General features: G+C 38.0%; 1 protein-coding gene and 1 long non-coding RNA gene across 3 annotated transcripts in view; one reads left to right on the plus strand and one right to left on the minus strand.

The window, feature by feature from the left end:
• The window catches only part of SRD5A2 (steroid 5 alpha-reductase 2), a 40,351-nt gene that overhangs the window by 26,122 nt on the left and 787 nt on the right, over positions 1 to 13,442 (minus strand). The gene's annotated exons all lie outside the window — the stretch shown is intronic.
• LOC118351207 (uncharacterized) lies at positions 911 to 7,725 on the plus strand. The gene is made up of 3 exons (XR_004806268.2): positions 911 to 2,431; positions 6,491 to 6,527; positions 7,505 to 7,725. It is a non-coding gene; the product is annotated as an uncharacterized LOC118351207 (long non-coding RNA).

Here is a 13,442-nt window from a genome sequence, read left to right on the forward strand (position 1 = left end):
TATTTGTGTCCCTCAAAATTTCATATCTTGAAATCTAACCTAAATCTAATACAATGTGATGGTATTTGGAGGTGGGGCCTTTGGAGGTAATTAGGTAATAAAGGTTGAACTTTTGTGAACAGGATTAGTGCCCTTATAAAATGAGGCCAGAGAGCTAACTCACCCTATTCCCACCATGTGAGGATACAACAAGAAGTCAGCCACCTTCAACCCAGAAAAGAACTATCACCTAAACTGGACCTTGCTAGCACCATGATCTTAGACTTCCAGCTTCCAGAATTGTGAGAAATAAATTTCTGTTTTTGATCAGAAATTTGATCAGATCTGTTTTTAACCACCCCCAGGTTATGGTGTTTTGCTATAGCAACCTGAACTGAGACAGAAACACTCTGAACAAATTGGTGGAAAGTTTAGAAACACAAACCAATGAGCTTTGGTATAATAACACTGAGTGCAAGCAGAAGCCATTAAAACCAGCAAGTCAACAAGCACTGAAAATGATCAAATTAGCAAAGATAAATGTTAAACCCCATTGGAAGGACTTCTGCTTCCAGTCAAGATGAAGTGACAAGGATTAGACTTACCCTCCAGGCTGAATAACAAAAATACAAAACAACAAGACAAATTATATGAAATAATGATTTACAAAACGTTGAACATCAGGCAATGAAAGACAAGGATCCCTGAGAGACACACACAAAGATGATGTGAGCCTTATAATTGATCCAGGTTATTTCTTCGAGAGAATTTTCCTTCTCTGAGAAGGGAATCTCAGACAGAGGTTTGAAGACTTGCTGCACTGAGGAAACACAACTGAGATTCCAGATCAATACATCTAGAAGTCGCAGGACAAAGTAATGAAGATGCAAGAGATACAAAGAGACCTGCAGAGAATATTTAAGTATTCAGCAAAGCCTTAATTAACATACTTATGTAAGGAAAGGATCACTCAAAAGGACTAAAGGGAACAATGCCCAGTGCTCACACATGATCAACCAGACAGACAGAGAAAGTCATAATACATGGAACATTGGGTAGAGTGTTCATAAAGGCCTTACCTCAGAGGAGAGAATTAATTAGCCTTGTCACTAGCACTCTTCTAGAACCACTGAAAAAAAATTAGATCAAGACCTGAAAGGATCAAATTATTTCCAAGTAATTCAACTGCATCCCAGAGTAGAGCTCAAGAATATTTATAGGAATACAAAAGTATTTAACACCCAAGAAGCTACATCTGACCATCCAATCAAAGACTGAAGACTGCCAGGTATGCAAAGACACAGGAAAACACCCATATTTTGAAGAATAATCAATCAAAACTGACATAGAAATGACTCAGATGTTAGAATTAGCAGACAATGACATTAAAATAGCTATTATAATTGTCCCAGTTATGGAATGAATAAGTCATGGGGATAAAAGGTATATAGTCAATGGTATTGTAAAGCATTGTATGGTGACAGATGGTAGCTGCACTATGGTGAGCACAGCATAATGTATAAACTGGTTAAATCACTATGTTGTACACCTGAAACTAATATAACATTGTGTGCCAACTGTACTTCAATTTTTTAAAAAAAACAGCTATTATAACTGCATTCCACATGTTCACAAGATTAAGTAGAAGCATAGAAGATAGCAGAAAGACGAAAATCACACTTCTAGTGATTAAAACTACCATGTCTGAGTTGAAAATATCCCAGATGGGATTAAGAAGATAAGACAACGCAAAAGAAGAGACTATGAATTGAAGACATACCAATGGAAACTACTCAAAATGAAATAACTGAAAAAAAAAAGAATAAAAAAAAAAAAAGAAAGGAGTATCAGTGAGCTCTGGGATGGTTTTATACATGCATAGGTCTCATAGATATGTAATTGCAGTTTCTGAGCAACAGGAGAAAGAAGCAGGGAGATGAAGAATAATGCATAAAAATGGTCCAAATTTGATGAAAACCTTGTCTATGGATTTAAGGAGTTTAAAGAAACCGAACATTAAGTCATGAAGAAAACAAAACAAAACAAAACAAAACAAAAAAAAATGTCATGAAGAAAACTACACCAAAGAATTTAATTGCTCTAAACCAATGATAAGGAAAAAACAATAAATGTAGACAGAGATAAAAAGACACAGGTATAGAGGAACAAAGATATGAAGGACAGCCAATTTCTTTTTATAAGATTGCAAGCAAGATGACAGAGGAGTAACATCTTTAAAGTACTGAAAGGACAGCTGTCATTCTAGAATGCTATATCCTAGAAATATATATCTTCAGGAAAAAAAGGAGACATAAAGATATTTTCAAATATTCAATCTAAAAGAACTGTTCTAAAAGAAATAAAGTTCTTTAGGTGAAATAAAAAATAATCCCAGATATAAATATGGACCAATCCCCAAAAGTGAAGAACATCAGAAGTGGCAACTATGCAGGTAAATATATAAGTTTTTTATTATTTAAATCCCTTTAAAAGATAACTGACTACTTAAAAAATAATAGCAATATGGTGGAGCTTTTTAAAGCATGTATATAAGTAAAACAAATAATGACAATCACATACATTTCAAGAGAAAAAAATGGAAGTATTTATTTCATATTCTTATACTGTACATGAAGTGGTATAATAATACTTGAAGACAGGATGCCTGGGTGGCTCAGTTGCTTAAGTATCTGCCTTCAGCTCTCAGGTTATGATCCCAGAGTCCCACATCAAGCTCCGCACCAGGAGCCTGCTTCTTCCTCTGCCTATGTCTCTGCCTCTCTCTGTGTGTCTCTCATGAATAAATAAATAAATAAATATTAAAAAAAAGAAATTCATAGCAATAAATGCCTATATTAGAAAAAGGAGGTCTCAATCTGCCTTAAGAAACTAGAAAAAGGAGAACAATTAAACCCAAAGCAGAAGGAAGCTAAATATAAATATCAAAACAGCAAACAAATGAAAACAGAAAAGTTAACATAGAAACTCAATGAAACTAAAATCTGGTTTTTTGAGAAGATTAATAAAACTGATAAAGCTCTAACTAGAAGATGGGGAGGTAGTGAGGAGACATAAATTACTATTATTAAGAATGAGAGTGGTGACATCCCTCTAGATTCTACAGATATTAAAAGGATATTTGTGTGTTGACAATTTGCCAAGTAACATGATTACATTCTAAGGGATCTTCAACATCCTAACTCAAAGTATCATTAGGAGAGGTGGCAATGTCAGGAGCTAGTGATGTCATAGTGGCTCAGTAAAACAGAATTTACACATAAATGGTGACTTTCCTCAAAGCAGTGCTTACTTGTAGGAGTGTCTTGATCTCTATGGACATTTAATTCCCTGGTCAGTTTGGAAGGTACTTCTTAAAATCTTATAATATCAGTCTTACTTCTTCTATTAAGTTTAGTAGGACTTAAACCACTAAACACTGAAAATATTATAAGAAAAATGCAAATGCAGGGTGCCTGGGTGGCTCAGTTGGATGACATCTGACTCTTTATTTCAGTTCAGGTCATGATCTCTGCTCAGGTCATGATTTCACGGTAATGAGGTCAAGTGAGGAGTTGCTTGAGATTCTTTCTCCCTCTGCCTCTCCCCCCACTCTCTCTCTCTCTAATAAATAAATAAATCCTTTAAAAAAAGAAAAAATGCAAACCTGAAGTATCAGCTATTTACATCATTTTGTACTCCAATCCTTATCAATTTTAATTCATATATGTTGATGTAGATTTTTCAGAATGCAGGTCTATTTTTTTTTACTAAATGAGTTATATATTTATTTTCATCGTGTAATCCAAAAACTAATATTTTTAAGTATACATGATATTCAATCCTATTGATTATAATCAGCACTCAATTATAGAGCATTTAAGTAAATTTTAGTGTTTCACAGTTGTGAATAGTAACACCGTAACTTTATATAAATCGATTTCTTTCTTTTCAATTATGTCCCTTCAATATTTCCCCTAAATGAAATTCCTGGGGGGGAAAAACACACAAAAAAATGAAAAAAAGTGAACAGTTTTTCAGCTATTATTAAACATTGTCAGATTAGCCTCACAGAAACTTAGAGCAATTCTCAGGGTCACACATATATATAATTTTCTCATGGGTCCATCTACAGTTTTTTTAAAAATCTTTATTGAGGTATAATTAAGAACCAACTGCACATATTTAAAGTATGTAATCTGATAAATTCAGAAACTATCATGATATCAAATCCTAAACGCATCCATCACCACCAAAAGTTTGCTCATACCCTTGCTCATAATCCCACCTCCTATCCCTCTTTTTTCCCTAGGAAACCACTGATACTTTATATACTCTAGATTAGTTTCAATCTCATAGAATTTTATACGTATGGACTCATAAGACACTTTTTTTCGCTTGGTTTCTTTTACCCAGAATAATTATTTTGCATTTCATCCCATGTTGTAGCTCTTATCAAATAGTTCATTCCTTTTATTTTTATTGTGAGTAGTCTATTTTATGGATACAACACAGTTTATTTGCTTTTTCGCCGGTTGATGGACATGTGGGTTGTTTCCAGGTTTTGGCTACCACAACTAAAGTTGCTACAAATATTTGCATACAAATCTTTGTATAAATATGTGCTTTAAAAAAATGTGCTTTTATTTTTATTGGGAAAATAGCTAGCAATGGAATGGCTAGGTCATATGGTAGGTTTATGTTTAGCTTCTTAAAAGACTGCCAAAATGTTACTCAAAATGACTGCTGTTGTAATTCCCATCAACAATGTAGATGAATTAGTATGGTCAGTCTTTAGTTTTTAGCCATTCTAGTGGATGCATAGTGGTATCCCATTTTGCTTTAACTTACGTTTCCCTACCAACTAATGATGTTGAGCATCTTTTCATGTTTTTTTTTAAAGATTGTTATTTATTTATTTATTTATTTATTTATTTATTTATTTATTATAGAGAGAGAGAGGAAGGGAGGGAGGGAGGCAGAGACACAGGCAGAGGGAGAAGCAGGCTCCATGCAGGGAGCCTGACATGGGACTCGATCCTGGGTCCCCAGGATCAGGCCCTGGGCTGAAGGTGGCGCTAAACCACTTAGCCACCCGGGCTGCCCATCTTTTCATGTTTTTATTTGCCTTTATGTTTTCTTTAGCAAAGTATCTGCTCATATCACACAATGCAAATGCAATTCGTTAAGGAAAGAACAGTATTTTCAATGAATGATGCCGAAACAATTGGATACACATACACAAAGAAAGAACTTTGATTCATACTTCTTACATTAACAAAAAAAAAAAAAAAAAAAAAAAAATTTAACTCAGGGCACCTGGGTGGCTCAGTTGGTTAGGCATCGAACTCTTGATTTCAGCTCAGGTCATGATCTCAGGATTGTGAGATTGAGCCCCACATCAGGCTCAGCACTCGGCACGGAGCCTGCTTAAGATTCTCTCCCTTTCCCTTTGCCCCTCCTCCATCTAAAAAAATTAACTCTAGGGATCCCTGGGTGAAGCAGTGGTTTGGCACCTGCCTTTGGCCCAGGGCGCGATCCTGGAGACCCGGGATTGAATCCCACGTCGGGTTCCCGGTGCATGGAGCCTGCTTCTCCCTCTGCCTATGTCTCTGCCTCTCTCTCTCTCTCTCTCTCTCTCTATGTGTGTGACTATCATAAATAAATAAAAATTTAAAAAAATAAAAAAATAATAAAAATTTAAAAAAATTAAAAAATTAACTCTAGATGGATCATATACTTAAATGTAAAACCCTAAACTATAAACCTTTTATAAGGAAACATAAGAGAAAACTCTGTGACCTGAGATTAGGCAAAAATTGCTTAGCTATGACATTAAAAGCACAAACACACACACACACACACACAAAAAAAAAAAAAAAAAAAAAACAGAAAAATTGGATGGCATTTAAATTTTAAACTTCTGATTTCCAAAAGACATGGTCAAGAGAATGAAAAATAAAAGCTACACAGACTGGGAGAAAATACTTGCAAAGCATGTATCTGGTAAAAGATTTGTATCTGGAATATATAAGGAACTTTCAAAACTTGATAATGTGAAAGAAAGGACCCAATACTCTAATATTTAGATTTATCAGATTTGGGCAAGTAAAGAACATTTACTGGGAGACTGAGGGAGGCCTTATACTGTTGTTACAGAGAGCAGACAGGGGCAGGAGACAGAAATAGACACCAAACACAGAAAAGGATCAAGGGATGTTTCATAGTCAGATAGGAAAAAATGTCAAAAGCTTGTTGCCTGTTTTCTTCACAGCAACTTCTAGGATCAGCCTTGACAACATGGCCCAAGTATAATAGAAGGGTTTTGAAAAGAGCTTGGAGCCTGATTAAGGTTTGGATAGTAGAACTAGATATTATGGCATATATTCAAATGATATTTGGTATCAAAAAGAAGAGAGGCATTCCAAGTCAGAGTATATGAAGCCCTGGGCAATTTTAAGTCATAGATCCTCAGGTCCCTTTTCCTGACTGAGCATCACCTTCTCACCCACAGATCTGGGAAGAGACCATCCTTTGCAGGACCAGCTCAGGTGCGTGCCCATCACTCCCACTCACCCTCACCAGTCACTGCAATCAGATGGAGCGCAGTCATTTGCGAAATAGCATTAATGTTAGTGATTGTCTCAAAGACAAAATGAGATAACCAATGTAAATCATGTAACATAATTCCTGGAACACCCAGAGCTCAATAAATATTGGTTCCCCCTTCCATTTCCCTCATCTCTAACCAAATGGAAGGCAAATTGCACTGCTGGCCCCAGTTCATAGGGTTTTTAAATTTAGAGCTCCTAGGCTGAGCTCTTATTAAAGGATCCTGGGTTAAGCACGGAGACTTTTTAAACAACTTGATTCCAGATTTTGATGGCCTCATTGCCATATGTGGCAGGGAGTGAAAAAGCAGAATGAGAGGTGCTGCAGGCTCCAGAACCAAGTTGCCAGGCTCTGGCAAAAATCAATAGGTAGACAACTTTTCTATTCTATCTAGAAACAGAAAAGCATTCATGACCACCCCCCACCCCCCACGCTGGCTGAGGGCCCATCATGAGATTATCCCTCCTGGCCTTTCCACTGTCCCTCGCTTACTCCTTCTTAGCGAAAAAGTGAATTGCCTGCTTGGTGAACTTAAAAGCAGCACCTCTCCAGAGGTGTGTACAGCTCAGCCCATCTCTCACTCTAATGTCTTTTCAGAACAGGCTCCACTGGGAAAAGTCCTGTGGTTGTTCAGCTGTGAGCATTGCTGGATATTTTTTGAGGTACAGTGTTAGCAGGCCCACATGATCTAAAATGCAAGCCATATTGCCCCAAATCAGCTTTAATTAACTCTAATAAGGGTGGTCATTTTTTCTTAGTTCCTAGGTTTATCTCCCAGTTGGTTCTGAACTTGGGTGGGGGAGAGAACCCTCTATTCTGTGCAAACTCAAGCACAAACACCAGAGACAGCACATTCAGTGGCATGACTGGGTCTCCCCTAGGTCTCCCTCAATTTGCATTTTCCCACCTGCTCTAGGCCTCTCAGACTGACATCACCATCACCCACTTTCACACCAGAAAGAATGATAGACACATGGGATACCTGGGTGGCTCAGCGGTCACGTGTCTGCCTTCGGCTCGGGTCTTGATCTCAGGATCCTGGGATCAAGTCCCGCATCAGGCTCCTCGCAGAGAGTCTGCTTCTCCCTCTGCCTATGTCTCTGTCTCTCTCTGTCTCTCATGAATAAAGGAATTTTTAAAAAATGATAGACATATACGACTCTTTCTTGCATTCCTTCCAGAGGGCAAGCACCAGATGTAGTATTTCTGTGTCTCTCACAAGACCTAGCATGGTTCTGAGCATGTGGAGCTCTGATAAAGAATCAGAACACTGGGTTCAAGCCACACTTCACCCCTTCCTAGCCATGTGATTTTATATACATTACTTAACCAATTTGGATCACTGTTTGCTCATTGTATATGTTCTTTTTAAGTGACATTACGTTAGAATGAGCTTTTCTTCAATGTGGCAAAAATGAAACAGTCAAGATCTTTAAAGCTGGTTTACATTTTTGGCAAACAGCTCTGCATTTTTCAGATGTGCTTATGACGTCATCTCATTTAAAATGTAAACCCCAAGACTCCTACTATTTCCCACAAGTGTTCAGATAAAGGACTTGGAACCTAGGAATTCTTAGAAAAAGATATTACTACCAAATTCCTATTTAAATGTACCAGAAATGTTCTAAAATTTGCCCACTGCTTTGCTACAGGATTTAACAAAATTTAATCATAGTATTACCAGGAATACAATCAATTAACTGATTGTAAAGCTATGCCATTCATGGTTTTCTTAAGGAGGAGCTGGCAAGAACTGGGGCCCACAGGCCAAATACTGCCCACTCCTTGGTTTTGTAAATAAAGTTTTATTGGTACACAACCACACTCATTTGTGTACATATTATCTGTGGCTGCTTTCATGCTACAACAGCAGCATACAATAGTTATAACAGAAACTGTATGCTTGTGAAGCCTAAAAGAGTTACAATCTGGCTTTTCTACAGAAAAAGTTTGCTAACCCTCATTCTAAAGAATCTTTCTTTAAATTAAAAAAAAAAAATATATATATATATATGTGCGTGTGTGTGTATACATAAAAATCCCCCCAAATCTATATATATAGATTTTATGTATATGTACATATATACATTTTAAATATATACACACGTTTAAATATATATATATATATAAAGTCCCCCCCCAAAAAATCTTTCAGCTAATCTTACTTGATCAAATTATGTCTCAGGAATGTCCTTAACACATGATTAAGTGACTACAAGAATATGGCTTGCCCTGCATGGGCCTTTCTTCTCAATCTGCAAGAGAAGAAATTTGTCTAGGTGGTTTCCAGTGTGGGCATCAATCAATACTCTGACTCTCAGCCAATGAGTAATTTCCTTCATGAGGTTTTTGGAGAGTTTTCTTGAGTTTTTATTATTTTGTTTTATATTTAAAGACACATTTCTCAGGCACCTGGGTGGCTCAGTCAGGTAAGTGTCTGCTTTGAGCTCTGGTTGTGATCTTGGAGTCCTGGGATCAAGCCTCACACATGCTCCCTGCTCAGCTGGGAGCCTGGTTCCTTCTTCCTCTGTCCCCTGCCCCCCACCTCATGCTCCCTCTCTGCCTCTCTCTCTCTCAAATAAATAACTAAAATCTTTTTTTAAAAAAGACATATTTCTCTTTTTTTTTAATTGAAATGTTGACACACTATGTTACATTAGTTTCAGGTGTACAACATTGTGCTTTGACTACTTTATATATTATGCTATGTTCATCACTAGTAGAGCTACAGTCTGTCACCATACAACACTATTATAATACCACTGACTGTATTCCATGTGTTGTACCTCTCATCCCAGTGACTCATTCATTCCATTACGGAAAGCCTGTATTTCCCATTCCCCTTCACTCATTTTGCTCATTCTCCACCCCCCTCTTCTTGGGCAGTCATCAGTTTGTTTCCTTCATGAGGTTTGATTACTTCTGAATATTTGAGACATCTGCATCTCTTACAAGATTGGAGAAGTATTGGCAAGGTTCATCAGGAGACTCAAATTCCAGCCTCCTCTGCCGCTCATTGACTAAACCTCTTGGTGCTTTACTTCTATAAAATGAGGATGCTGGACAGATGAGGATGAAGTTTCCTTAAAGCAGATAATTATGGTCAGGTGTGTGTAGTGCATCATAGAAGGCCACACTGGCTGCTATGAAAACCCAAGGAATGGTACCACACCTGGATTTACAGGGAAGGGACTCAGAGAAGGCTTCTTAGAGGAAGCAATCCTGATTTGAGTTTTGAAGAACAGGAAAGAATTCATGCTGTTGGAAGAATGAACTGACAAATAAAGCAAAAATGCATCTTATAGAAGCCATCATTTTATTTGGCTAACTAGGAAATGTCATCTGTTTCAACATCTAAGCCTCAGGAATGATCGAAGTTCAAACAGACTCTAATGAGTCTGTTACACCTTGTTTCTGGATACTCATCATGAAAAGTCACTCTGCAAGCAACTTTTCACAATGTAGTCCTCTTTTTTGTGAAAAGATATTTCTTTTCCTTCTTCAGCTAAATATCAAATCTTGAAAAAGATATCAACTGCCACAGACATAGGTGGTATGATGATCATTGCATGGGATACAAAGGCTTCTTGGGAAAATGAAGATCAATCAGAGAGTATGAGCAAAGAAAGGATCATTCCAGGGCTATAGACAAGGTCAACGAAAGATAACTGACTTCACACAATTTTGGCAGTGGATTAGACAATATGCTTACACAGCAATCATTTTCATGTGGCTAGACCATCCAAACATTCACAACAATAGATTCTGAAAGGAGGAGAATTATCTCAGTTGACCTAGCCATGCAATCTCAGCAGTGATTTCTAAGTAGTCACTGGCTCTCCCACAATCCTCATCACCTGCACCAATGTCAGAGGTAGAACTCATTCATGCATTCAACAAATTTAGTGAGTACCAACTATGTAATACCAGCACTTTTCTATACACTAGGGACATAGTCATGAACAGATGAGACAAAAACCCTTGCCCTTGTGGAAGTTAAATTCTAGTGTGTGATTTTTGGATGGAGAAACGTACAAAGAGTTTTAACTTCTAACCAAAAAGACGTATTGCTGTTCTGCACAGTCCTAAAGGAACATTTTGTAAAAGAGTCCAAGCTACCCGTGAGCCAGCCTTCCTCCTGATCCCTTGTCCCTTCATCTCAGTCTCTGTGTCACAGCAATTTACAGAATACAGTAAAGTCAAGGCAGTCTGATGCTTTTTTCTTAACGCACCCTCATTATCAAGCCACATGACTCCTAAAGCCTCAAAACAAAAATGTTCATAGGCCTTGAACCACTTCTGGAAATCTTGGCTGAGAAAACACACCCAGCTTCTGAAAAGAATTCAGGTTGCAAAAATGTGCATCACTTTAAACTACCTTCCCTCCTGCAAAATAATGGGGTGGATTAAATGCCCAACTATAAATTAATGGATAGGTAAATTATTGCTTTTACATAAGATGACATCACATGCAGCCATTAAGATTATATTTACAAAGATCCTATGATAATGTGGGAAAACACTTATTATAAAATATTAAGTAACCAAGCAGAACAAAACTATATATCTTCAATACAACAAGCATGTGTAAAAATCAACTAAGAAAAATAAAAGGCTTGATGGAAATGTTCCAAAACATTAACTATTGATGTACTTAGGTGTTGAAATTATGGGTGTTTTCTACTTTTTTTGTATTTTCCTTTTGTTCTTTGGTGAATATTTCTTATCATCAGAATTTTAAAAATAATAATTCAAGTATAGAACAGCTTATCATGGTAGCTAAGAGCCTGAGATCTGATTCAGACTCCCTGTATCTGAACTATGTGTGGCTCCTCAAATTACTGTGAGACCTTGGGCAAATTATTTAAACTTTTCTCCTCCTTAGTTTTTCACCTGCAAAATGGAGGTGAAAATAGTGCCTCTCTACACAGGTTGGTGTGAGGATTAGTAGATAATTCATGAAGAGTGCTCAGCAGAGTATAACATCTCATAAGCACTCTAAATAACAGATTCAAGACTCCAGTGGCCTCAAAGAAAGAGCTCACACAAGAGAGAAGGTGGACACACATTACATTTTCACATCAGGAACAACTAACCCAGAGCTGTGTTTTCAGTGGATAATTCTCCCTCAGTCAGAATCAATCCCCAAATCCTTGACGTATAGTTTAAATTTTCTCTTGAAGAAGATGGACAGTATGTCCATACTTATTTTGTGGGTAATTACTTCCTTGGTCTTTGTTTCTTTTTTAATGTACTGGTCATCATTTATTGTGCACAGTAACTTTTATTTTCAAAAAAAAGTCTGAAAATAAAAATAAATAAAAACAAAATTAAATTAAAAATTAAAAAACAAGTCTGAAATTATGTTAATAGGACTATCAGAAAATACTAATCATTACTTTAAGATGAAATGACCTCATAAAAATACTGTTTATGGTGCTGACAGTTGTTAATTTCAAGATAAAAGCAATTGTCTGATTGAATCATATTTTTTGTCAAATGTTGGTTCCAAAAACAGTGAAGTGAAAAGCTAGCCTCTTAACTCCTGCACTCAACGTCCTTTTTTTTTTCTGTACAAATTAAACCATTTAAATATGAGTAAGATAATGTGGTTGTTCATTAAACCTGCACCTTGTCCACAACAGACTTTTAGTAAATATTTGCCGAAAGGACACCCATTTCTGAAATTTTAGTTCTTATGGCTAATCTTATGGCTAATACTCATCTTTTTAAAAGAATGAGAACTCAGTTCAGATTGCATAAATGTTCCTTGTCTGAGGAAAGCATCTGCATCCTACAGACCAACTGGAAAGCCAAGGCTCTGGGTGAAAGCAGTAACCTCTGCCTCTAGACTTCTTCCAGCCTACTGCTACCTACAGGTCCAGGTCCTGGGCCTGAGCCGTGGCCTCCAGCCCAGTCATCTCTGCTGCAGACAGGCTGCCCCACAGCTCATTCTCCTGCCTAAAGGGCATTTGTGCAACTCAGAGTTTTTCCATAAACTGACCTTTGTATTATTAGAGCCTTTAGGAGATTTTTGTTAGAAACCAGAGACCTCCCTTCAGCCCCTAAACAAGTTTTTCCCTCTATTCCAACTACCTTTCTAACTTACTCAGTAAATTTGTGGATGGCTTCACCCCCTTTACTATCCTACCTTCTTAGTTCTATGTTAGCTTTACATCTCAGCAATGGTGAAATGTGCACCGGCCCAATAAAATAATGAAATAACAAAACAAACCAAAAAAAGATCGCAGAAATATTAAATCCTGACCGATAAAAGAGATCCAGAGGATAAGACAGGTTAAAATGCGTTTCTTTACAACTCCTCGTCTCGAAATGAGGCATCCTTATGAAAAAAAAAAAAAAGAGTTGTGCCTTTCAGCTTCCCGCATTCTTTACCCTAATTTCCAATCTAGACTTCCTTGATCTTTGACCCTAGAAATTCTCAATTCAAAAATAAGGCCGTGCGTCTGGTCGTTCTTGGTTTGGTTGGCAACTTCCCCGTCGTGGAGTCTTCTCGCGCGGGGCTTGTCTGCGTAACGCGGAGGGAACGTCCTGCGCGGCGGAGAGCCCCGGGGGAGACCCAACCTCGCGGGGCGCCGGCTGCATCGTCTCCAGGAAGCCCCTCGCCCCGCTCAGCCCCGGCTTCTGGGTCTCGCAAGCGGGCACGCCAAACGCGGAGCTCGCAAGGGGACAGTGGCCGCTGGGGACCACGGAGAGGGAAGGAGTGTGCGCGCCGGGCACCTTGCTCGGGGCTCCCCCTCCCCGCCCCCGGGGTCCGCAGGCCTTCTCCAGGCTCTCCTTATAGACCAGGAGGCAAAATCGCCCCCAATTCTGGGATTCCTAACTCGGAAGAC

The sequence above is a fragment of the Canis lupus genome, chromosome 17 (assembly GCF_003254725.2).
Source record: "Canis lupus dingo isolate Sandy chromosome 17, ASM325472v2, whole genome shotgun sequence".
Lineage (NCBI taxonomy): Eukaryota > Metazoa > Chordata > Mammalia > Carnivora > Canidae > Canis > Canis lupus.